This window comes from Salmo salar, chromosome ssa01 (assembly GCF_905237065.1).
Source record: "Salmo salar chromosome ssa01, Ssal_v3.1, whole genome shotgun sequence".
NCBI lineage: Eukaryota > Metazoa > Chordata > Actinopteri > Salmoniformes > Salmonidae > Salmo > Salmo salar.
In genome coordinates, this window is record NC_059442.1 from 60603489 (window position 1) to 60627392 (window position 23904).

General features: G+C 45.6%; 1 protein-coding gene across 8 annotated transcripts in view; it reads left to right on the plus strand.

The window, feature by feature from the left end:
- LOC106606834 (bifunctional heparan sulfate N-deacetylase/N-sulfotransferase 2) overlaps positions 1-23904 on the plus strand; it is a 200490-nt gene that overhangs the window by 146143 nt on the left and 30443 nt on the right. For 6 of the 8 annotated variants that reach the window (XM_045720750.1, XM_045720748.1, XM_045720747.1 and 3 more), the window contains one exon: positions 23184-23235. The gene's annotated coding sequence lies outside the window, so the exon portion shown is untranslated. Of the gene's footprint in view, positions 1-12503; positions 12529-23183; positions 23236-23370; positions 23577-23904 lie in introns of those variants that run through there. The other 2 variants (XM_045720754.1, XM_045720764.1) reach the window with 2 other exon arrangements.

Here is a 23904-nt window from a genome sequence, read left to right on the forward strand (position 1 = left end):
GTGTGTGTGTTTTAGGTGGGTGCATGTGTGTGTGTTTTAGGTGGGTGCGTGTGTGTGTGTTTTAGGTGGGTGCGTGTGTGTGTGTTTTAGGTGGGTGCGTGTGTGTGTGTTTTAGGTGGGTGCATGTGTGTGGGTATGTAGGCGGGCGCGTGTGTGTAGGTGAGCTTGTGTGTGTGTTTAGGCGGGTGTGTAGGTGGGCACGTGTGTGTAGGCGGGCGCGTGTGTGTGTAGGCGGGCAGGTGGGCGTGTGTGTTTAGGCAGGCGCGTGTGTCTTTAGGCTGGCGCGTGTGTCTTTAGGCTGGCGCGTGTGTTTAGGCGGGCGCGTGCGTTGTGTGTGCTTCTGCCCATGTGTGTTTTCATTTTGCAGTGTCTAGTTCCCTGTCTCTCTCCCTGTTGAAGCTCAGTTCTCTGTCTCTCTCCCAGTTGAAGCTCAGTTCCCTGTCTCTCTCCCAGTTGAAGCTCAGTTCCCTGTCTCTCTCCCAGTTGAAGCTCAGTTCCCTGTCTCTCTCCCAGTTGAAGCTCAGTTCCCTGTCTCTCTCTCCCAGTTGAAGCTCAGTTCTCTGTGTCTCTCTCCCAGTTGAAGCTCAGTTCCCTCTGTCTCTCTCTCCCAGTTGAAGCTCAGTTCTCTGTGACTCTCTCCCAGTTGAAGCTCAGTTCTCTGTCTCTCTCCCAGTTGAAGCTCAGTTCTCTGTCTCTCTCCCAGTTGAAGCTCAGTTCTCTGTCTCTCTCCCAGTTGAAGCTCAGTTCTCTGTCTCTCTCCCAGTTGAAGCTCAGTTCTGTCTCTCTCCCAGTTGAAGCTCAGTTCTCTGTGTCTCTCTCCCGGTTGAAGCTCAGTTCTCTGTCTCTCTCCCGGTTGAAGCTCAGTTCTCTGTCTCTCTCCCAGTTGAAGCTCAGTTCCCTGTCTCTCTCTCCCAGTTGAAGCTCAGTTCTCTGTCTCTCTCCCAGTTGAAGCTCAGTTCTCTGTCTCTCTCCCAGTTGAAGCTCAGTTCCCTGTGTCTCTCTCCCAGTTGAAGCTCAGTTCTCTGTGTCTCTCTCCCAGTTGAAGCTCAGTTCTCTGTGTCTCTCTCCCAGTTGAAGCTCAGTTCTCTGTGTCTCTCTCCCAGTTGAAGCTCAGTTCTCTCTGTCTCTCTCCCAGTTGAAGCTCAGTTCCCTGTGTCTCTCTCCCAGTTGAAGCTCAGTTCTCTGTGTCTCTCTCCCAGTTGAAGCTCAGTTCTCTGTGTCTCTCTCCCAGTTGAAGCTCAGTTCTCTGTGTCTCTCTCCCAGTTGAAGCTCAGTTCTCTGTGTCTCTCTCCCAGTTGAAGCTCAGTTCTCTGTGTCTCTCTCCCAGTTGAAGCTCAGTTCTCTGTGTCTCTCTCCCAGTTGAAGCTCAGTTCTCTCTGTCTCTCTCCCAGTTGAAGCTCAGTTCTCTGTGTCTCTCTCCCAGTTGAAGCTCAGTTCTCTGTGTCTCTCTCCCAGTTGAAGCTCAGTTCTCTGTGTCTCTCTCCCAGTTGAAGCTCAGTTCTCTGTGTCTCTCTCCCAGTTGAAGCTCAGTTCTCTCTGTCTCTCTCCCAGTTGAAGCTCAGTTCCCTGTGTCTCTCTCCCAGTTGAAGCTCAGTTCTCTGTGTCTCTCTCCCAGTTGAAGCTCAGTTCTCTGTGTCTCTCTCCCAGTTGAAGCTCAGTTCTCTGTGTCTCTCTCCCAGTTGAAGCTCAGTTCTCTGTGTCTCTCTCCCAGTTGAAGCTCAGTTCCCTGTGTCTCTCTCCCAGTTGAAGCTCAGTTCTCTGTGTCTCTCTCCCAGTTGAAGCTCAGTTCTCTGTGTCTCTCTCCCAGTTGAAGCTCAGTTCTCTGTGTCTCTCTCCCAGTTGAAGCTCAGTTCTCTGTGTCTCTCTCCCAGTTGAAGCTCAGTTCCCTGTGTCTCTCTCCCAGTTGAAGCTCAGTTCTCTGTGTGTCTCTCCCAGTTGAAGCTCAGTTCTCTGTGTCTCTCTCCCAGTTGAAGCTCAGTTCTCTGTGTCTCTCTCCCAGTTGAAGCTCAGTTCTCTGTGTCTCTCTCCCAGTTGAAGCTCAGTTCCCTGTTTCTCTCTCCCAATTAAAGCTCAGTTCCCTGTTTCTCTCCCAGTTGAAGCTCAGTTCTCTGCGGTGCTGTTTGAAGCAGCCCCCTGAGCGGAGCAGCACAAAGCAGCTCTCCTGTGTGGTCCCCCTCTCAGAAAGCTGTGTGTGTGTGTTGCTATGTGTGCACAATGTGTTTTTTTGTAGGCCTATGTGTGTGTTAGCGCTGTGTATGAGCACTGTGTGTGTGCCAAGAGGAAGGCCTTGCCCTCTGAACCCTGACAGCCCCCCCAGCTCTGCGCGCTAATTAAGGGATGTTTCCTGTGGCCTGTCTGCTCAGCCCTCAGGATAAGCATGTTCCTCCACACACATTCCTGGCCTGTCTGTCTGCTCACTGGCTTTTAGCTAGAGGAGAGAGGCTGGCTCCACACACACACACACACACACACACCATGCCCAGACAGCCTCACACCATCACTCATCCTTAGCTACATACAACCCATGAACAAAAACACACACTTACGGCGAAAGGCTCCATAGTGAATCAGCCTCTGTTTGTGTGTGTGTGCGTGCATCTTCAGTGCATGTGGGTTCCTCTTTTTGGCTTTTTGTGTCTCTCTCCCTGGGTCTGTGCGTGTGGGGTCCTCCAGGACTTTTGTGTGCATGGTGGAATTGATGAGAATGAATTTAGAATGCTGGCAAGAGGCTGGGGAACGAAAGAGGAGAAAGGGAGGCCCTCTAATGAAAGATGATGAGGGAGAAACTGAAAAGATAGCCGGGGAGAAATTGTAATTTGTGCCAAATACATTTTAATTGGGAAGAAGAAGCCGTCTTGTTTAGGGAGGTGGGTGGGTGGGCATTTAACAAAGCCAAGGAGAAGAAATTGGAGAGAAAAGGCAAGAGACACAAACACATTTAATACACTAGGGCTACCTCTGACAATTTTTTTTTTTGATCTTGGACGACAGAGTCGTCTGCTCAATCGATTGGTCGACATTTTTAAACGTGTATTTTACCATGTATTGACACATCCTGTGTGTTTTTTTTTTATTTTTATCAAATCAACTATATTCACTGAGCTAGTCTGATGCTTTAAGCACACTGTTTGATTGAATAATTAAGACACACAAATAACTAGAGGGAGTCCGACCAGCAATTGATTTGATTGTGCCGGGCTCAGACTTGCTGCACTGTGTAAAGAAAATTAAAAATAAAAGACAGCGAGTGACTTATCACGCTGTCTGTGTTTCTGAAGCTGCAACATAATTACAGCCATTTCTGACTGAAAAGTTATGTTACCGAAATCCCTCATTTGTTTAGGAAAAACATTCCCTATTTCCTCAACCCTTGCTCTCTTTACGTGACACATGTATGTATCACATGCACGTGACCAAAGACCTATTCACACGGGACTAGTATTACTAGAGAACGTTGGTTATGTAATTATTACTCTAGAATGTCCGTTATTCCAGGAGACTATTCGGACGGGATTAGTTTTTTCCAAACTTTTTTTTTTTTAATGATTTGAGAGTTATGACAGAAGCCTGGAGGTTTGAAGATAGTATTTCAGGTGATGGGGCCACACAGAACTCGAGCTTGGTTCTCAAGTTTCTAAACCATACCAAACCATCTCTCCTATAGTGTCACCATAGCATTTGAATTGAGGAAGTGTGATCATAGTCATATTTTAGCGATCTTAATGCCCCCGCCTTCAGATGTGAGCTAAACAGTGCAATTGTACTTGAGATGCATTTTAAGGCTATGGATGAGAAAGTTAACTTTTCCAAACGTTTAGGCCAGTTGTATGCTGCTGCTTTGCGATCTATTAACTGCAAGGGTTGCATTAAATAAGCTCAATATTTTTTACTGATGCATTTGGCAATATTCAATTCATACACACAAAACATATAAACAAAAGCATTCACTGTGAAAGTTGATAGGCTGCATATATATATATATATATATATATCTCTTATGTGCAGCACAGATTTATCGAGTCAGTTGTCTTCTTGTGCAAACCACGAGCAACACCTGTACAACTCAGACATTTCTCTCAAAACACAGAGATGTCGATTCGCACGGGACTAGTATTTTCAGAGGATCTTGGCGTTTTCCGAAAAACAGTAGGTTATTCTGTCTGGAATTATTACTCTCCTGCCATGTAAACATTACGGACATGGCAGATTCTGACGGGACTAAAATTACAGATGTGGTGTTTTGTGCTCATGCACATAATGACATTACCCGACCTCCCTCAGTAAAACTAGTCCTGTCTGAATAGGGCACAATAGGGCCTGACCTACAGCATATCATAATCACATCAATAAATTGGTTTTAACAAACTCTGAAAACCGCAACACTGTGACAGCAAAATGGATGCAGAAGGCATGACAAATGAACTTTAAATGGGGGAATATTTACAGGTTGCTCAGGAGGTAAAGGGCAAGTCAGATGTGTGGAATAAATGTGACTAGTTGTGGAAAATACTGGAGATCGAGAAAAATAATATAAGGAGCAAGCGCTGCGTGCATATGTGTGCCAAAGTGGTGCTGTATCGATTACAATATCATTTTTCTGACCGTTTAGAATAATATAAACACTAAATAAACTATAAGTGTACCAGAGAGTCTGTTGTAACATTTTCTGCTAAGCTTTTATTACAGCAAATACTAAAAACAGTTGCATTCCTTCGCGAATGAAATTTTCCTAAATGGAACGGTTTATTTATTGTTTAAGCTAATTATTCAAGGCTCGCTTAATTTTATTTTTTTTTAAAAAAGGCTTGATTGCATTTCAAATCATGAATGACTTGTATGTATGAATGATTGATTAATATAGTAGCCTATATGAGTCTAGGTATTTAGGCCTAAGTAAGTTACTGTATTAAGACTAAACAGGATGTGCTCTTTGGCCTACTAATGGTAGTATAGCGGCCTACAAGGCGGCAATACTAAGCCTACTAATGGTAATGACATTACTTATTATTATAATAATCATAGTTATAATAACAATAAGGAGTAAAAAAAAAGTTGAACAGTGTAAACTCAAAATAAATTATGAATAATACCAGAGAGCCTGTTCTAACAGAAAAAAAGTGTAAAGCCTTTATTACAGCAAAGCAAAGATTAAAAACAGCTGAAGTTGTGAAATCGTTCACCTGACATGTTGCGTGAGGCTTGGTGCTCACGGAATCAGTAGGCTATTAAACAAACACTCAAACAGGCAACAGAAGCAGGATCTGTCTTATTTCTGTAGATATATTGATGATTTATAAAGCCAGGCACATTTAACACTTAGGCTATTGATTATAGACCTAGTTAAGTTTGGGTTTCCTCTCTCGTCACTTCTTAGACGGTAAGGCAAGGGCTGTTTTCTCATCTCATTCTGCTGCTGCCGCCGCGGCGTTGTTCTCAACACCAATATGCTGGTTAACTTTGCTATTATGGACATGGAAACATGGTCTAGGAAAAAGCGACAATTCAACAGTGCACTGATGTTTCAGAACCATGGATAGCAACCGCTTTTCCAACGCGGGAAAAAGCACATTTGTTATAAAATAATATTATTTGTGTTTTACCAACCCCACAGCCTCCAATAGATCAGTCCACTCAGCGCAAATCAGACAGGTGTCTTGAACACCACAAATTGGTGGGGGGATCATGTTTAAAAAAAAAAAAAAAAAAAAAAAAATTCTTTTTTTTTTGCTAATGCTCGACTAAAGAAATCTGTCGACCAACAGCCTATCGACCAAACAATCGACCAGTCCACTAAATGGGGTCAGCCCTATACTAAACACACAAACACACACCCACCAAACAGGTATAAAGAGCAGCCAATTATTGCAACCGGTATAAGGAGGCGAGGGGGCTGTGAGTCATGAAGTGTGTGTCAGCAGGGGTTGGTTGGGGATGGTAGCACTTCTCACCTCAAACACCTACAGGTGCGAGTCATAGGAGAGTGGGTGTGCTGTACTGTACACTTGCCTGTAGGGCTGCACGATTAATCGAAAATGCGTATTGACATGCGCAACGATATTTTTGAAACACCACATAGCCGTCTGTAATGCCCGTTTTTTTCACTTTAGATTTGTATTGCTCGAGTTGACGGAGTTCTTTCTCTTTTAGCCGCTTACCAATCATACACATCAAACCCCGCCCCTGTCACGCAAGCAGGCAGTTCCTCATGCTTGAGATTCACTCTGCATGCATTGACCAAACAACGGCATGCAGTCAACAGATTTTTCCAAAAAAGAACAACGCTGCTTTCCACTTTGCAACTTAATATAAATCCACATATTTTCTATATTATACTATTAGTTTGTTGAACGTTCTTTCTGCGAAACGCTAGTTAGTTGGTCTTAGGAAGCTGCAAATGTGCCCCAAAAATGTGTGTTGGCCTCTAATGTTAATCACTAGCTAGCTAAATCTTGCTAGCAGACTTTTGCTGTAATACAGGCCGGTACCAGTGGTGGAGTATATCAGGATTGTTAGTGCACCAGCTTGTTCTTAATCAGAGAGGAAAAAGGTAAGAATATTCTAAAATCTTTGTCTGAATGTACCTATTTATTTAAATCTAAGGACCCCTGGGAAACACTGACCAACACTTTGGTTCTGACATGTCAGAATAATAGTAGAGAGAATTATTTCAGCTTTTATTTCTTTCATCACATTCCCAGTGGGTCAGAAGTTAACATACACTCAATTCGTATTTGGTAGCATTGCCTTTAAATTGTTTAACTTGGGTCAAACGTTTCGGGTACCCTTCCACAGGCTTCCCACAATAAGTTGGGTGAATTCCATTCCTCCTGACAGATCTGGTGTAACTGAGTCAGGTTTGTAGGCCTCCTTGCTCGCACACGCCTTTTCAGTTCTGCCCACACATTTTCTATAGGATTGAGGTCAGGGCTTTTTGATGGCCACTCCAATACCTTGACTTTGTTGTCCTTAAGCCATTTTGCAACAACTTTGGAAGTATGCTTGGGGTCATTGTCCATTTGGAAGACCCATTTGCGACCAAGCTTTAACTTCCAGACTGATGTCTTGAGATGTTGCTTCAATATATCCACGTCCTTTTCCTCCTCATGAAGCCATCTATTTTGTGAAGTGCACCAGTCCTTCCTGCAGCAAAGCACCCCCACAACATGATGCTGCCACCCCTGTGTTTCACAGTTGGGATGGTGTTCTTTGGCTTGCAAGCCTCCCCCTTTTTCCTCCAAACATAACGATGGTCATTATGGCCAAACAGTTCTATTTTTGTTTCATCAGACCAGAGGACATTTCTCCAGAAAGTACGATCTTTGTCCCCATGTGCAGTTGCAAACCTAAGTGTATGTAAATCTCCGACTTCAACTGTAGCTTATAGATAGATATAAATTCCACAAGAATTATACATTTATGGATTGTTTTACTAATTTTCTATTTATTCAACCTGCCCGCCAGCCACCCGCCCTTCATCCACACAATATTTCATGACCCCGTATATAATCGCGGGGACTGCATCACTATCGTTCAGCCCTACTTGACTGGACAGATGGCGCGAAAGAGAGGGTGTAGATGGTCTGTTTTCTTTGTGCACATGTGACAGCACTGGGCTTTAGGAAGCCGTGGGCGACTGCCGGCCAATTAAAATGCTCCCAACCACCTCTCTGAGCTGTGACAGGAGCAAGAGGTGATCAATCTGTAAGGTTTTGGAGGACTATCTCTGCCCACAGAGCCCCCCAAGATACTGTCCTCTACAGTAGCAACTCCCTCCTCTCCTTTTTCTGTCTTTCAGAAGCATTCAAGCTACATTTGGGCCGTATCCAGATTTTCACATTGTCATACCGTCTTTCTCTCATTCCGGGATTTACGGTATTATCGGCTTCATACACAAGTGTGGCGCCCAAAAAACGCAACAAAAAAACATTGGGCTTCTATTGCCAGAAGTAATAGCGAATTTCCATTTAGGCTGGTAGCTATATATACTAACAAGCATATTTATCAATCTATACACAGTACCCAATAATGACAAAGCAGAAAACTGTTTTTTAGAATTTTTAGCAAATGTATATATGTATAAATACCTTATTTACATAAGTATTCAGACCCTTTGCTATGAGACTCGAAATTGAGCTCAGGTGCATCCTGTTTCCGTTGATCATCCTTGCGATGTTTCTACAACTTCAATGGAGTCCACCTGTGGTAAATTCAATTGATTGGACATAATTTGAAAAGGCACACACCTGTCTTCGTAAGGTCCCACAGTTGACAGTGCTTGTCAGAACAAAAACCAAGCCATGAGGTTGAAGGAATTGTCCGTAGAGCTCCGAGACAGGATTGTGTTGAGGCACAGATCTGGGGAAGGGTACGGAACAATTTCAGCAACATTCTTAAATGGAAACAGTTTGGAACGACGAAGACTCTTCCTAGAGCTGGCCGCCCGGCCAAACTGAGCAATCGGGGGAGAAGGGCCTTGGTCAGGGAGGTGACCAAGAACCCGATGGTCAATATGACAGAGCTCCAGAGTTCCTCTGTGGAGATGGGAGAACCTTCCAGAAGGACAACCATCTCTGCAGCATTTCACCAATCAAGCCTTTATTGCCAATCCTCTGTAAAAGGCACATGACATTATACTTGGAGACTCTCAGGCCGTGAGAAACAAGATTCTCTGGTCTGATGAAACCAACATTCAACTCTTTGGCCTGAATGCCAAGCGTCACGTCTGGAGGGAACTTTTTTTACTTTTTAGTCATTTAGCAGACGCTCTTATCTAGAGCGACTTACAGTAGTGAATGCATACATAACTTTTTTTTTTTTTTTTGCCACCATCCCTACGGTGAAGCATGGTGGTGGCAGCATCATGCTGTGGGGATGTTTTTCAGCGGCAGGGACTGGGCGACTAGTCAGGATCGAGGCAAAGAGGAACGGCGCAAAGTACAGAGAGATCTTTGATGAAAACCTGCTCCAGAGCGCTCAGGAACTCAGACTGGGGTTAAGGTTCACCTTCCAACAGGATAATGACCCTAAGCACACAGCCAAGACAACGCAGGAGTGGCTCTGAATGTACTTGAGTGGCCCAGCCAGAGCCCGGACTTGAACCCGATCAAACGTCTCTAGAGAGACCTGAACGTAGCTGTGCAGCGACGCTCCCCATCCAACCTGACAGAGCTTGAGAGGATCTGCAGAGAAGAATGGGAGAAACTCCCCAGATGCTGGTGTGCCAAGCTTGTAGCGTCATACCCAAGAAGACACGAGTCTGTAATCGCTGCCAAAGGTGCTTCAACAAAGTACTGAGTAAAGGGTCTTAATACTTCTGTAAAAAACTTCTGTTTTTGCTTTGTCATTATGGGTTATTGTGTGTAGATTAATGAGGGGGAAAAACAATTTTTAATTCATTTTAGAATAAGGCTGTGACATAACAAAATGTGGAAAAAGTTAAGGCGTCTGAATATTTTCCGAAGGCACTGTAGGTAGGAGTTACCAAATGTCATTTTTGGTGAGTTAGGACATTTACAAGCGATAGTGAACGAGAGACGTTGTGCAAAGTTTTGACGCATGCTTGTCTGAAGGAAGAACCGTACTGGCTCTGGAGCAGCATGTGTACATGCTGTGTCTGTGTGGAGTCGAGTTGCTAGGGCGAAGCTAACACTAAATGATGCCCCTCATCAATTCAGCCACTTACTTGCATAACAAGCAAGTTAAACTTAGGGATCACGCTAATGCAGAATTTAGCTTTTTTTCACACAGAAAAAAAGTATATAAAAAGATATAAGAAATCTTTTGCTGCGTTTTGTAAATGCAGATCTAAAATGATTCCTATTGTAATTTCTGCTTGGCATCAGACTAATTTTGTGCTTCAGTTGCACTTCTCTACTCTATGACAATTCATGAACGGGCATTCTATCAGTAGACAGCACTCTGACTGATGTGTAGCTAGTTTTCTCCGGTACTTTTCTCATTGTAGCCTACTTTTTCCATTAAAATGCAAGATTAACTTTAAGGAAAACATTAAGAAATGTAGTTGGCTACATTATTTTTGCGGTAAACATTAGAAATATGAAGGCCATCTTTTTTGGTTAAAATACCTTGCTTTTTCATTGTAAGCTAATTTACTTGGGTGGCTGCCAGCCAAATACCGTTGCACTTCTGTTGTCATCTGATGAAAATTAAGCTATTTTCTGCCTAATGTGCAGCACTAATGTACACTGAGTGTACAAAACATTAATAACACCTTCCTAATATTGAGTTGCACCCCCCCCCTTTTTGCCCTCAGAACAGCCTCAATTTGTCGGGGCATGGACTCTACATAAGAAAGCGTTCCACAGGGATGCTGGCCCATGTTGGATGGTGGACCATTCTTGATACACAGGAAATTGTTGAACGTGGAAAAACCCAGCAGCTTGTAGTTCCTCACACAAACCAGTGCGATTAGCATCAACTACTACTAATACTATTATAATTTATTGAAAACTTCAAAGTCATTTTTTTTACGGTATTGATGGTATTGAAAGTCCATCCGTTGGCTACTTGCAACTACCCCGGTATATGGCATACCGCCGAAGCCTAACTCAGACAGTTTTTGTGTCCGTCAACAACAGATGCAAAAACTGCGGCTCTCCGACTACCATTTGTATGTGTGTCTTTCGAAAGTTAGCTTTAGAAAACTTTCGGTAGGAGATTGCATAAGACATTATTCATGTGTTTTTTTCAATCTCTGTCTGTACGAGCCTGTACTTTGTCCCTGAGTCTGTAGATACCCAGTCGTTCACCTCCACCTGAGGAATTTGGCCTTGTTTTTTTTGTGTGGCTTTGGTTTAAATTGCCAATTTATTTAACAGTCTGTCATTACTGCACAAATAACAATCAGCTGAATTCTCTGCGTGACTACTCTCTGCAGATAAGCCATTTCTCAGGCTTGTCTGTTATAGTTTAGATTTTAATAATAGCAATAATAGCAGCACTAGCAGTACGGGCCTACGCACACAAATCAGCAGCATGCTGTAATCCGGTATAACGGTAGCTAGCAAGCTATAGAAGGCCTATGTTCCATGGTGCTCAGGGTCTGCCTATATGTCTGTCTTTTTGTATATCCAGCGCCCATAAACTGTCATGAACTGGTTGTTCCCCTGTATGTTGTGTGTCATAAACCACCCGGCCTGAGTCTATAAGCTTTTACAGTGCTTTCTCCCAGTGGACTAACAAACTGTGGGGTGGGAATCTGTGATCTGGACCCCCTGGTTGTCTTTCTGACCCCTCTTGTCCCTCAACAGGGGACATGCGGAGGGTGATGTGGCTCCAAAGGGTTGGCTCCTCTGCATGTGCTGCAGCTGCTTACTCCTTGTCACTAGTGTCAGTCACCATACTACTGTACACTCCCACAGGCAGCCATGGACTCCTAGACACTGCTCTAAGGTCATCTTTGCCTTTTGTGTGTGTGGGGTAAACTGATCATAGGGCTGTGTGCCTAAGGGGAATGTCTACCCGGAGTGTCTGTGTTATGGAGTTCTCAGTTCTGTAATATGCCGTCTCACTTGTACTCTCCGGCCGTTTACTAGATCAGGAGTCAATCTCCAAGCCTCCATCCCCAAGGCCTGTTCCATGTGTTTTAAAAGCAGGATAAAACATTGAGGCAGACAGAATGAATGGAATCAACAGAAGAGAAGTGGTCAGAGGAGAGGATACAGTAGTAAGAGGGATTGCGTGGGAAGCAGCCTGAGATGTTTGGCCAATTGAGAGAGCAGAGCAGCGACAGTCCCAACCGTCACAGAGCCATGATGGCTGCTGTTATGCCTGTAGCCATTGATTAAGACTGCTAATCAGATTAATGAGATAAAGGAGTTGAGGAGGGCAGGCTGAATCTGATCCTGTGGGAGAGATGAGGATGTCGTGTCTCCACTTTGGCCTCCAGGAGGGGGCTGGAGCTGTTGTGACAGAGGGGGGTGTATGTGTGTAATTGGTGTGACTCATCGGTGCATGACTAGTGTGAGAACCCAGGGTGAGATCTGAGACACTCTGCCATGGCCTGAGAGCAACGTCTCCCATACCAATACATACCACAGTATATACAGCACAGTATGCACTGAGTATACCAAACATTAGGAACACCTTCCTAATATTGAGTAGCACCCAGCCCCCTTTTGTCTTCAGAACAGCCTCAATTCATCGGTGCATGGACTATACAAGGTGTCAAAAGCTTTCCACAGGGATGCTGGCCCATGTTGACTCTAATGCTTCCCACAGTTGTCAAGTTGGCTGGATGTCCTTTGGGTGTAAAAAAATCCAGCAGCATTGCAGTTCTTCACACAAACTGGTGCGCCTGGAACCTACTTGAATACCCCATTCAAAGGCACTTATATTGTTTTGTCTTCCCCATTCACCCTCTGAATGGCACACATACTCAATCAATGTCTCAATTGTCTCAAGGCTTAAAAATCCTTCTTTAACCTGTCTCCTCCCCTTCATCTACAGTGAGTGAAGTGGATTTAGTGACATCAATAAGGGATCATAGCTTTCACCTGGATTTACCTGGTAAGTCTGTCATGGAAAGAGCAAGTGTTCTTAATGTTTAGCGTTTTCTATGTATACAGAATACGCTCACACTAAATGCATACTATTTTCACGTCAGTTCACACACTTACAGTACTGTTAAAGGCAATTATTTCATTAATTTCCTGCATTTCTACACCTTTTTGCCATGTTTATGCCCTGTTCTTATGGCTATCTGAGTGACTCAAACGTTATAACAAAATCAATGGGGATCACATGCCATTACATTTTTAGAATTAGTGAGCATTTCTCCTTTCCAAGATAATCCCTCCACCTGACAGGTATGGCAAGAAGCTGATTAAACAGTATGATAATTACACACGTGCACCTTGTGCTGGGGACAATAACTCCACATTTTAGTGGCCTTTTTTGTCATAAAACACAATGCCAAAGATGTCTCGTTTTGAGGGAGGGCAGTTGGCATGTTGACTTCAGGAATGTCCACCAGAGCTGTTGCCAAAGAATTGAATGTTCATTTCTCTACAATAAACCGCCTCCAATGTCGTTTTAGAGAATTTGTCAGCACGTCCAACCTGCCACAACCCAGCCTGGTCTCATAGACTAGACGTAACATAAATGTAAATCCTGTGTATATGTGTATATGTTACGTTTGGTATGGTTACATAGACAGATGGTTACTCAAGGAAAAAATGAAAGTAGGGCGGATGAGTGGGCGTATAATGCGAACGTCTAGCAACGCAAAGGTTGCGAGTTTGAATCTAATCATGGACAACTTTAGCATTCTAATTAGCAACTTTTCAACCGCTCACTACTTTATTTATTTTTTCTTAATTTTTTTCTACTTTTACCCCTTTTTCTCCCCAATTTCGTGGTATTCAATTGGTAGTTAGTCTTATCTCATCTCTGCAACTCCTGTACGGACTCGGGAGAAACCCAACCGGTTGGCACCGCAATGCTTCTTGACACAATGCCCACTTAACCCGGAAGCCAGCCGCACCAATGTGTCGGAGGAAACACGGTGCACCTGGCGACCGTGTCAGCGTGCACTCTGCCCGGCCCGCCACAGGAGTCGCTAGTGCGCGATGGGACAAGGACAACCCTGCCGGCCAAACCGTCCCCTAACCCGGAAGACACTGAGCCAATTGTGCGCCGCCCCATGGGTCGTGGTGCTTACTACTTTTTTAAGCTACTTTGCAACTACTTAGCATGTTAGCTAACCCTTCTCCTCACCCTAATCTTAACCCTATTCCTAAACTTAACCCAAACCCTTGGCTTAGCTGACGTGCTTCACGGTTGGGATGGTGTTCTTCGGCTTGCAAGCGTCCCCCTTTTTCCTCCAAACATAACGATGGTCATTATGGCCAAACAGTTCTATTTTTGTTTCATCACACCAGAGGACAGTTCTCCAAAAAGTACAATCTTTGTCCCCGTGTGCAGTTGCAAACCATAGTGTGGCTTTTTTATGGTCGTTTTGGAGCAGTGGCTTCTTCCTTGCTGAGCGACTTTTAAGGTTATGTCGATATAGGAATCGTTTTACTGTGGATATAGATACTTTTGTACCTGTTTCCTCCAGCATCTTCACAAGGTCCTTTGCTGTTGTTCTGGGATTGATTTGCACTTTTCGCACCAAAGTACATTCATCTCTAGGATACACAACGCGTCTCCTTCATGAGCGTTATGACGGGTGCGTGGTCCCGTCGACGTGGATAGTTGCGTGCTCCCTCTGTTGTCTCCTCAAGTCCACGATTTTCTCCTTCATTTTGTTGAGGGAGAGGTTATTTTCCTGGCAGCACTCCGCCAGGGCCCTCACCACCTCCCTGTAGTCTCGTCGTTGTTGGTAATCAGGCCTACCGCTGTTGTTGTCTGCAAACTTGATTGTTGAGTTGGATGCGTGTGTGGCCACACAGTCATGGGGGAACAGAGAGTGCAGGAGGGGGCTGAGCACGCACCCTTGTGGGGCCGCTGTGTTGAGGATCAGCAAAGTGGAGGTGTTGTTTCCTACCTTCACCACCTGGGGGGGCGGCCCGTCAGGAAGTCCAGGTCCCAGTTGCACAGGGTGGGGTTCAGCTTAATGATGAGCTTGGATGGTACTGTGGTATTGAAGGCTGAGCTGTAGTCAATGAACAGCATTCTTGCATAGGTATTTCTCTTGTCCAGATGGGATAGGGCAGTGTGCAGTGCAATGGAGATTGCTTCAGTTGTGGATCTATTGGGGCGGTATGCAAATTTAGTGGGTCTAGGGTGTTTGGTAAGGTGGAGGTGATATGATCCTTAACTAGACTCAAAGCTCTTCATGATGACAGAAGTGAGTGCTATGGGGTGATAGTAATTTAGTTAAGTTACCTTTGCTTTCTTGGGTACCCGAACAATGGTGGGCATCTTGAAGCAAGTGGGGACAGTAGACTGGGATTGGGAGAGATTCAGTATGTCCGTAAACACTCCAGCCAGCTGTTCTGCGCATCGGCTGAGGATGCGGTTAGGGATGCCATCTGGACCGGCAAACTTGTGAGGGTTACGAGAGCTCACAGTCCTTGGGTGCGGCCTGTGTTGGCGGGCACTGTGTTATCCTCAAAGCGGGCGAACAAGGTATTTAGCTTGTCCAGGAGCAAGACGTCGGTGTCCGCGGCGTGATTGGTTTTCCCTTAATAATCCGTGATTGTCTGGAGTCCCTGCCACATACGTCTTGTGTCTGAGCCGATGAATTGCGACTCCACTTTGTCTCTGTACTGACGTTTTTGCCTGTTTGATTGTCTTACAGAGGGCATAATTGGAATGTTTGTATTCAATCATATTTCCAGTCATCTTGCCGTGGTTAAATGCTGTGGTTCACACTTTCAGTTTTGCGTGAATACTGCCATCTATCCACCATTTTTGGTTTGGATAGGTTTTAATCGTCACAGTGGGAACAACATCCCCTATACACTTCCTGATTAACTCCGTCACCGTGTCAGTGTATACATCAATGATCAAAACAGTCTTGAAGCATGGATTTAGATTGGTCAGACCAGCGTTAAATAGACATTAGCACAGGTACTTCCTGTTTGAGTTTCTGCCTATAGGAAGGGAGGAGCAAAATGGAGTCATGATCTGATTTGCCGAAGGGAGGTCGGGGTAGGGCCTTTTAGCCATCCCGGAAGGGAGAGTAACAATGGTCGAGAGTTTTTGAAGTGCAAGTACTGCAGGGGATGTGTTTATAGATCTTCGGTAGCGTTTTCCTCAGATTTGCTGCTATAATAAATGCGGCCTCAGGATTTGCAGTTTCCAGTTTTTACAAGGTCCAGTGTAGTTCCTTGAGAGCGGTCGTGGTATCTGCTTGAGGGGGAATATTCCCCGGCTGTGAAGAAAATTCTCTAGTGAGGTAATGCGGTCGGCATTTGATAGTGAGGTATTCTAGGTCGGGTGACCAAAAGGACTTGAGTTCCTGTACGTTACCACAATCACACTATGAGTAGTTAATCATGAAACATACACCGCCTTTCTTCTTCCCGGAGAGTTCTGTATTCCTATCTGCACAATGTATTGAAAACCCAGCTGGCTGTATGGACGGGGACAATATATCCAGAGAGAGTCATGATTCCGTTGAACAGAGTAAGTTACAGTCCCTGATGTCTCTCTGGAAGGAGATCCTCGCCCTGAGCCCGTCAACTTTATTGTCCAGGGACTCAACGGAAGTGGTGGATGGTGTGCACGCCTCCTGAGTCGGACTAAATGTCCACTCCGAATACCTCTTCTCTGCCGATGGCGTCTTGGAGCAGCCTCTGGGATAAATTCAATCGCTTTGGAAGGTACGAGACAAAGGATCCAATTCAGGAAAGTCATATTCTTGGTTGAAATGCTAGTGAGTTAACGCCTCTCTGATATCCCAAAGTTATTTCCGGCTGTACGTAATGAAAATGTGAAGAGCGTTCTGGGCTAATAACATGAGAAATAATACTGCAAAGTTGCTTAGGATCCTGAAACAAGGTGGCATTCAGAGATTTAATTGCATTGACAGTAAGAAGCTGTCTTATTCACACAGGCTATTAATGTATAGTGAGGGGGAACGAGAGGCACATAGCTGCTCTCTGAAATACACAAATATAGAACACACCTGGGACATAAACAGTAAACATAAATACAAAAATTCATTCATACTGGATGTGCATACACACACTCCCAACAGGAGCACTTCAAAACACACTAACACAGTGTTGACCGTGCCGCTTTTCCGCTCGGATTATAGCCTTGGCCTGCTCTTTGAGAACGCACTGCCTCCTCAGTACTGCCTGCCAGACCCACACACACACACACACACACACACACACACACACACACAGAGCCACCAGGCCTTCCACCTCACCCCTATGCCAAGGCCAATGGCAATGCTCACATCAACCTTACCTCTCATGTTCAACCAAACCCCAGTGACTATACATACGACTTATCTACTAATCTCCTGCATAGGGTAATGTATCTTATTTCCTACTTGATTCCTATTTTGGCTACTACTGCATTATTATTGTCGAGGAGATAAAATTACCTATTTATTCAAAGCGTTATGGTTAGGCATCAGGTTAGCAGTGTGGTAAAGGGTTATGTTTAAAATCAGATTTTAAGAAGATACATTTAAGAAATAGGTGGGGTTTAGCCATAATTATGACTGTGAATGTGGACCTCATGATACCCCACTCCCTTTCAAATGTTGACATACCCACACACACGGTGGGTGGCCTTATGTGGCTCCTCCACCAACCGTGCAGATGCATGCGGTTTATTGCGTAAACACCAACAACGTTGCGTGTGGGAATGGAACGCGGCGGAGGTAGAAGGAACACAGCAGAATCCCATAGAATAACGACAACACACAATCCCTCAACACATACTTCCTGTGTTTTGCTGCTGGGATTACCTGAGCCTGATTCTTGTCAGTGGTGCTTTCTCAGCTGGGGTTTGTATTGTTTCAATCTCCTCTCCATCACTCCAGGGCCGCGCTCTCCTGCCTGGTAAAATACACGCCTGATTCCCCTGTTTTGTCATGGCTCTGCTGGCGTGATACACAGATGGTAATGGAGGCCTCAGCCCCCTTGTGCTCTCTTTCTCCCCCTCTCTCTCCACCTCCACAGTTGCCTCATTCCCTCCTTATCTCCAGCCAGCTGCCCTAGTGTTTGCATGGCACTCCATGGAGAGATTACCGGGGCCCCGGTGGTTTTGCCGTAGCGGTAACGCACCTATTAACAGTATAAATATTGTGACATCTCTCTCTGTCGCTGTCTGTCTGTCTCTCTCTGTCTGTCTGTCCCCCGCTCGCTCGCTGTCTATATGTCCCCCGCTCGCTCGCTGTCTGTCTGTCCCCCGCTCGCTGGCTGGCTGGCTGGCTGGCTGTCTGTCTGTCTGTCTGTCTCGCTCTGTCTGTCTGTCCCCCGCTCGCTCGCTGTCTATATGTCCCCCGCTCGCTCGCTGTCTGTCTGTCCCCCGCTCGCTGGCTGGCTGGCTGGCTGTCTGTCTGTCTGTCTCTCTCTGTCTGTCTGTCCCCCGCTCGCTCGCTGTCTGTCTGTCCCCCGCTCGCTGGCTGGCTGGCTGGCTGGCTGGCTGGCTGGCTGGCTGGCTGGCTGTCTGTCGCTCTGTCTGTCTGTCTGTCGCTGTCTGTCTGTCGCTCTCTGTCTGTCGCTCTCTGTCTGTCGCTCTCTGTCTGTCTCTCTCGTTCTCTTATCTATCTCTCCCTCCCCTCCTTTCTCCCTGCGCCAGTGCTCCGCTGCGACGGATGGCCTGCTTAATGAAGTGCCATCTCTAATCTTTAAATATTTAGTCTGTTTTAATGAGGGAGATTATATTTGAATGTTTTTCTCTGGGAGGCTGATGATGTAGAGAGGAATAATTATTTTGCTCCTCTATCTCGGCGGCACCGAGCGGTGTGTCCTCTTCTGTCCTCTCAACTAAGACCATGGTCTCAAACTCAATGTAGATATTGTTAGCCGTCCATCTGACTAACAAAGCCATGCCTGCCAGTGCTGTGTGTTTGCATTGCTTTCCAGGAACTGTCAAACTATTGAATGACAGGAGGGAGAGAGTTTTGTGAATACATTTGCTAGTCAAAGGTAATCAAGTTGAACTAAGTCACCATAAATTGAAAGACCTAAACTAAAAGCTTACAGTAATTATCTCATGTTTCCAGTCTATGAGAAGAGCTCCCTCTGTCTTTCTATCATAGGCTGAAATGGGGAAATTCATTTTTACTAAACTCAGCAAAAAAAGAAATGTCCCTTTTTCAGGACCCTGTCTTTCAAAGATAATTCGTAAAAATCCAAATAACTTCACAGATCTTCATTGTAAAGGGTTTAAACACTGTTTCCCATGCTTATTCAATGAACCATAAACAATTAATGAACATGCACCTGTGGAACGGTCATTAAGACACTAACAGCTTAGACGGTAGGCAATTAAGGTCACAGTTATGAAAACTTAGAACACTAAAGAGGCCTTTTTACTGACTCTGAAAAACACCAAAAGAAAGATGCCCAGGGTCCCTGCTCATCTGCGTGAATGTGCCTTAGGCATGCTGCAAGGGGGCATGAGGACTGCAGATGTGGACAGGGCAATAAATTGCAATGTCCGTACTGTGAGACGCCTAAGACAGCGCTACAGGGAGACAGGACGGACAACTGATCGGCAGACCACGTGTAACAACACCTGCACAGGATCGGTACATCCGAACATCACACCTGCATGACAGGTACAGGATGGCAACAACAACTGGCCGAGTTACACCAGGAACGCACAATCCCTCTATCAGTGCTCAGACTGTCCGCAATAGGCTGAGAGAGGCTGGACTGAGGGCTTGTAGGCCTGTTGTAAGGCAGGTCCTCACCAGGCATCACCGGCAATAACGTCACCTATGGGCACAAACCCACCATCGCTGGACCAGACAGGACTGGCAAAAAGTACTCTTCACTGACGAGTTGCGGTTGTCTCACCAGGGGTGATGGTCGGATTCACGTTTATCGTCGAAGGAATGAGCGTTACACCGAGGCCTGTACTCTGGAGTGGGATCGATTTGGAGGTGGAAGGTCAGTCATGATCTGGGGCGGTGTGTCACAGCATCATCGGACTGAGCTTCTTGTCATTGCAGGCAATCTCAATGCTGTGCGTTACAGGGAAGACATCCTCCTCCCTCATGTGATACCCTTCCTGCAGGCTCATCCTGGAGGGTTGACCCTCCAGCATGACAATGCCACCAGCCATACTGCTCGTTCTGTGCATGATTTTGACCCCCCCCCTTTGTTCAGGGACACATTATTCATTTTCTTTTAGTTACATGTCTGTGGAACTTGTTCAGTTTATGTCTTAGTTGTTGAATCATATTATGTTCATACAAATATTTACACCTGTTATGTTTGCTGGAAATAAACGCAGTTGACAGTGAGAGGATGTTTCTTTTTTTGCTGAGTTTCTAACAGTCGGTGCTGGCTCACATAGCAGTCCGTGTTATGATCTACTCATAACTCCAATAGAGCGTAGCTTGTCAGGATGAGATAATGATCAGAATGGTTGTATCATTGTTCGTGGTCTTTCTATGAGCTCCATCTATTAACTATCATTTCCTTTAGATGTTGACCTTTGCTGTTTTATTATTGCACTCAATTGTGTACGTGTTGTAGTAGAACATTAGCTGAGGTTTATGGTCAACTCAAGTGATAGGTACGATTTAAAATACCATAGATTACCACTTTTGCTTTCATGGGCTTTGTAGCACCCTTGGGGCTGGTTTCCCAGACACTGATAAAGCCTAGTCCCAAACTAAAAAGCATTCTCAATGGAGAATCTACATTGTAAATTGACTTTAAGTCCAGGACTAGTTTTAATCTGTAATTGGGAAACCGGCCAGGTTTTAATGCCCGAAGTTTATACGATTTATAAAAAAAATATAGGAGAGCATGTTCTAATCTATCTATTACCATAGACTTCTTGCCTGGCCTCCAGCTAAAGAGAAGATATCCACAGTGTTTGATGCCAGACAAACTCCATGGCAACGAAGGAGAAAACGAATGAAAAGAGGGACCTATCTGAGTCCAGAACACTCCATTATAGTCCTGCGGTATGATAAAGGAGAGAGCTCTTCTATTGAACCTCATACAAATTCATAACCCGCTAAACAAACACACACAGAGTTCAGCTTTCATGTAACACTGGGACAAACCGGCAGATCTGTCGCTCTCATCGTTGCTGAACAACCTTATTCCAAGATCACTCAACAAGGAACAAACGTGCAGAGAAATACAACAGACCCTCCTGCCTGCTTGTTTCATGTTGGGTGTCAGCGCTGCTCACAGTCCACCGGGCGTGCTGTTCTGTTGGAACCCCTTAGGGGGATGGATGGAGAGAGCGAGAGAGGGAGGGCATTGCCTCCCGGAATTTGATGGTCAGCATTCCTCTGATTGGGCTTTTGGGTGCATGACCCCGGGGTCCGAACAGAGGAGGGTTGAAGAGGGGGAGGACTTCATGTTTTCCTTTCTTCCCTTTGTTCCGTCTGCTTTTTGGTTCACAGAGCAAACACAGTGGTTCTCGTCCCTCTTGATATTCCAGTAGATGGACATGCATCTGATCAACGCAACAGGCTTCTCGATCCATCCTTTCGGCTGGGTGAATTACCCGCACATATACAGTTTCTCTCAATTTATCCGATTAAATTCAGGCCAGCCATGTACCCTAATCTAAGGACCCTATGCCTTATTTAGGAGATAAATATTAATGGTAACCTCCACTTAAAGTATTTCATTGTTTAAACCTAGATCTCCAAGAGCAACGTTTTAAGTCTATTGCACTCGGTCTTGCCATTGGCCCTCACAAAATGCAATTTGAGGCTTCGCTTTTTTGACCACAATTATCAGGGCTTCCAGTCAGGCTCTTTGTAAGTGTTGGATAGATAAGTCATAGGTTAGACTGACCATGAGGCAACACACCTGTGAGTGAATAAATAAGACACCCCTGGGGCCACATAACAGTCCCCTGCCCTTCTCTCCTGTTGCCTTCAAAGGAGCCCAGTCATTGTGTTACTGTGGGCCTATCTCCCCCTACCGGTGGGTTCCTGCATTGAATGTACTGACTTGGTAGGATGAAGTTTTTGCCACTAGACAATGATGTAAGCAATGCGTTCGTCCCCCCCGTGGTTAAAGTTATTAGGGTAGGGTAATCTGATCCTAGACCTGTGTCTTAGGTCAACTCCTCATCATCTTGCCTGGATGGATCTGTGGAATGTGAGGCACCAGTAGAAACAGCAGCCTCCTGCCGGGCCCTCTGGTATACCATAGCCTCAGGTCAGGTGTCAGTCAAGTGGTGTGGACAGGATGCATGCTGGTCCTTAATAGAGACGCTCGTAAGAGCAAACCCAGGTGTAGGACTGCAATGGTGTGTGTGTGTGTGTGCGTGCGTGCTTACGTAGACTGGAGCCTTATTCGCTATCATACAATCTTGCAGCATTCTTAAATCCTCTCTATATCTAATAACCTCTGTTATCGTCTGATCTGTCATTCCCTCTGCCCTCTGCTTCTCTGTGTTATCTCGCTAAAAACACATGGCTGCACTCTTCCGAGTGTAAAGAAAATACATCAATAATTTAAACTAACAGAATTAATAACAGGGCATCTGTCCGGCATATGGATAGTTTGGTATGTAATGCTCTGTGTGATTTGAAGTATTATCAGGGACTTTCCAACCCAGGAACCCATCTGGTCCTGTGATAGAGGTCGTCAGAGTCCCCTCATTTCCACTCTTTATCTGCATGCCATTCTATATACTGTAGCTTCTATAGTCAGGATGCAGTAAAATAAGGAGAGGGTTTGAAAGAGAAAGGCTTACCTTTCTTTCTAGGAAAAATGTATCTGTGGGCTTTGTTCCAGATCGGTGCTCGTTCAGGATGAGCTTGTTCAGTTTGTTTTTGATGCCCAATATACTCTTGCGCACTTTATCTCTCTTTCACACACCTTTGAGAGAGAACACCTCCCCCCTCCCACATACCTCCCCAGCTCCCACCTGCTGCCCTGTTTGTGTCTGCTGATCCAGTCTGCAGCAGGGTGGGGGTCTGTGGGATTAGTAGTCGGAGTCTCTCCTTCTCTCTGTGGTTTAGTCCTCCCTCCCCAGTGTGAGCCAGACTAGCCCGGGGTGAGGTGGAGGACCTAATAAGGTTCAACCTGCTCCTCCCGGCCGTCAGCAGCCTCAGCATTTAGGCTTTATAAGCTGCTCAGGGCGATAGCCCCAGGGCCACTGCTACTGACAGAAGGCAGCTGGAAGGGAGCGCTCTCTATAAACTATATAAGGAGGAGCGGAGCAGGAAGCTCAATGAATCAGTTTGGCCTTGGTGTGAAATGGTCAGTGACCAGCTCATTTCCCTCTCTCCTCTCCCCCACATCGTTGGGCTTAACTGTCCTGGACCTGCTCTTGGGGCCGGTTTCTGTCTTAAATGTCAGCTGTAAAATCTGTCAGATTCACTGGGAGCCCTGTGGGACTCAGGGTTGTGTTCAGGGTCAAACGCTCTGTCTCTTTCTGTTTTTCTCTCTCTTACCCGAAGGCTTGTCTGTGTGGCTGGGAGGATGACTGGGCACTATGTAGATAGAAGATGCACTGAACACCCACTCTTTAGATGGGGAAATCTCAGCACTGCATTCTCATATTCTCTTTCTTTCTTTCTGCTCTCTCCCTCACAGGTTTTCCTGCCTGACCGACCTCGTCAGATAAGACACACACGCCTTTTTTCAGGTGAGACCTCTCTGCTTCCTCCTGTCATAACATCACCTCAAACCTACCACCTCTTATATACCTCTGTTAACCCCCCAGTCTCAGTCAGATCCTTACCCTATTCGTTATTACCCCCCCCCCCATACTGTTCCAGGTATGACCACCACCTCTCTACAGAGAGCAGTAGTAACAAAACATTACTTCAGAGGACAAGGTGACGCTGACCCATCGTTCCCTTCGTTAGCCCGCCCAACCCAGTGGCGCCTCCTCACCAAGTCTCTGTGCCCCTGTGTGAGGAGGAGGACCCTGTGTTGTTGTGATTTGTCTCCCTGCAGCCAGTTGGAGGGGAAGTGGTCAGCGAGGTGAGGCTGTTCACACTGAGGGTGATGGATTGGGTCTGCGTTGAGGGAGGGAGGTCCGCTCCAGAGCGCCATGTCTCTGAGAGGTTCTGTGTCGGGGCGGAGGGTTGGGGGATGCGGGGGGGGTTCAGAGCGGAAGCACCATGAGGGTTTCTCTTGTTACATCATAGTCGGGGGGGGGGTCTCTGTCAAGATCTTTCTCTCTCCTTCCTTAAGTTCTTGCTTACCTTTTTCTTTGTCGCTCCTCATTGTCCATTCTGGATCTCTCTCTGTCTGTGTGTTGTTTCGCTCGGTCAAGGTGCCTTTGTTAAAGCCTTAGTTAGCACTTCTG